This window comes from Nelumbo lutea, chromosome 7 (genome assembly GCF_056320005.1).
Source record: "Nelumbo lutea isolate HS-2025 chromosome 7, American lotus-T2T, whole genome shotgun sequence".
NCBI classification, from domain to species: Eukaryota; Viridiplantae; Streptophyta; class Magnoliopsida; order Proteales; family Nelumbonaceae; genus Nelumbo; species Nelumbo lutea.
Genome location: NC_142690.1, coordinates 2,067,523 through 2,070,347, shown reverse-complemented (window position 1 = coordinate 2,070,347; position 2,825 = coordinate 2,067,523).

Genomic DNA, 2,825 nt, shown 5'->3' with positions numbered 1-2,825 from the left:
ATTACTTAGATAATGGACCCTTAAATCATATCAGTACTTTTGACCTGCTTCTACTTCTGTAGCAAATCCAAAGTGACCATCCAATAATAACCCTCTTGAATCTCGATCGTATAGATCATCAATACATACGGGTGCAATTTGAGCAGATTAGGATTGGGCTTTGTGAAAATTTGAATTGGCCCAGATCCAAGGCCCAAATCTGAAACAGTGTAAAATACTAATTTAGGCTAATTCAAGTTGCACCCCTAATCATAAATGTGTATAATCCTATCGTGGTTTTGCAAATAACCGTTATCATTTTCGGAAAATATTCAATTTTTTTTATTTATTTGGAATGGCAATTGTAAGAGATGTAAAAACATATATGATAGGAAAAAACAAATTCTACAATTAAATGGGTTAAAAATAAAGCATAAACTAAGAAAAACATGCTTCTGTTAACATAGATGAACCCACAATTATAAATTAAGGGTCCGTTTGATTTGCAGTCGGAATAGGAATCAAAATATTTTAGAATCGGAATCAGAAAGGTCTATTTCTTTAATCAGTTTGGTTCATACAGGAATTGGAATGAGAATTGGAATAAGCAAGAACGAGATTTCATTCTCAAAGAAGGGGCAGGGAATGGCCACTCCAGCAGGAATGGGAACGGGATTCCGATTCCACCCAACCAAACAGTTGGAATCGGAATAGCCCATTCCAATTCCGATTACAAACCCCTATTCCTGTGACCCAAACAGGGCCTAATATACATAGTTTATAGAAATTAAATAATATACTTACACATGAATGGCAAACCTATTGCAATGTGTGTGTGTGTGTGTGTGTGTGATGTGTGTGATTTATAAATTTATAGCTCATAACTGGAGACAAACATCCACGGTCCAAATCATTTTAGGCCCCGTTTGGTTTGCAGGAATAGGGATTTGGAATTAGAATCAGAATAGTATTTCAATTCCAACTGTTTGGTTGGGCAGAATCGAGATCCCATTCACATTCATGTTGGAGTGGCATTCCCTTATTTGAAGGAATGGCATTCCCTGCCCCTGCTTTGGGAATAAAATCTAATTCTTGCTGATTTCAATTCCCATCCTCATTCCTGTCTGACCCAAATAAACTATGGGAATATACTACTCTAATTCCGATTCTGATTTCAATTCCAACTGCAAAACCAAACGGACCCTTAATATTTAGGTGAGATATTTATTTTTTGGACATTTTTATAAATAATAACATATGTATTCTGCTATATTTTAATCAAATCCAAAAATATAGTGTAAATTATAGAGAAATCCAAAAATATAGTGTAAATTATAGAGAACCACACTGTTATTAGGTTTGGGGTGGTACACTTAGCCCCCAAGACTTTCTTTTTGCAACAAAGACCCCTCAAACTTCTAGATTCCAGCATTTCACCCTCTATCCATTCCACTAATGAAGGTTGACGGTGATGGTAAAATTATTAAATCGTGCATTTCAAATTTTATGGACTTATGGCAACTAATATTAAAATGGTGAAAATACCCATTCTAAAACATAAATCCTTCTCAATGCTTGGATGAACAAATCATTCTCAAAGTGTCTCTAACACAAACTTTGTTGAAAGAAAGTTGAGAGAAACCAATGAAAAATGGGATTTTGAAAAAATGAAGTTAAAAGGCCAAAATAATCTCATTAAATAACATAAAGGTCTCATTTGCCTTTCGGTAAGTTATTTATTTGGGTAAATACACTTATTCAGGTAAGTGCTTCCGAGGAAAGACTTACCCAGATAAGTGCATTTACCCATGTTCTTTTATTTTCCATGTAAATAAGGCAAAGACTATTTTAGTCATAAAAATCAATTATTTCAAGATGTATTTTTGTCCCATTCAAGTATTGGCAACTTTCCCCCAAGGTGGAAAAGTTATTTACCCACCTAAGAGACGGGCGGGTAAGTGATACCCAGGAAAATAAACTTTCCCTAATCCCCACATAAATCTGAAAAAAAAAAATAACATAAGATTCTTGGTCAATGGGAATCAAAATCCCATTGACCAACTTTCTCCCCTCTTCAAATCCAGAAAAAGTATCCCCCCAAAAGGGTTGTTTAATTGGAGTTTTAAAAATGTTCTAAAAAGTATTCCATGAAGTTAATTGATGGCATGCTAGAAATGTGGCAAAGTGATAGAATACAAAAGTTCAGGGCAGACTTTATCACCAAATTCACGAGTATGAATTCAGATATGCTGACCACAACACATTGGTAAGGACATTCATCCAGTCCCATATTGGGAACATCTCTTATACTCGATTAATAAACAAATCATATTTTTAAAGGCCCCTATATGATACCGATTCATTTCTTACAAGTTTTTTCGGTATCATAGTCGAACACTATTTTTAACATAGTTTCAAGCGTTATGGTTAAACGGTTATGAGAAGCCCATTATGTGATTGGAAATAGAATCCGATTAAATCCAATCCATCTTGCAATTCCATTTCCCATGAGGGATGCTGCGACCTACACAATTATATTGTAATATGGTTTCAGTATGATACGCCACTGCATCTTTAATCACCAAGCCAACTTTTATTTGATGTCAATAAATGAAATGAATTAAGTTTTATAATATAATATCTACATAAAATTCCAACAACCAACATACACACTTATCTTCAACAACTCCAATTACAAATTAAAAATAATAATATTTAAAATTAATATTTTATAAATCAATGAAACAAATAATCTATCAAATCCATATTTATATCAAAAAGTTGATTTTTTTAATTTAAAAAAATTTAAAAATAATAATAATAGAATAGTTATTTTAATACTTAAA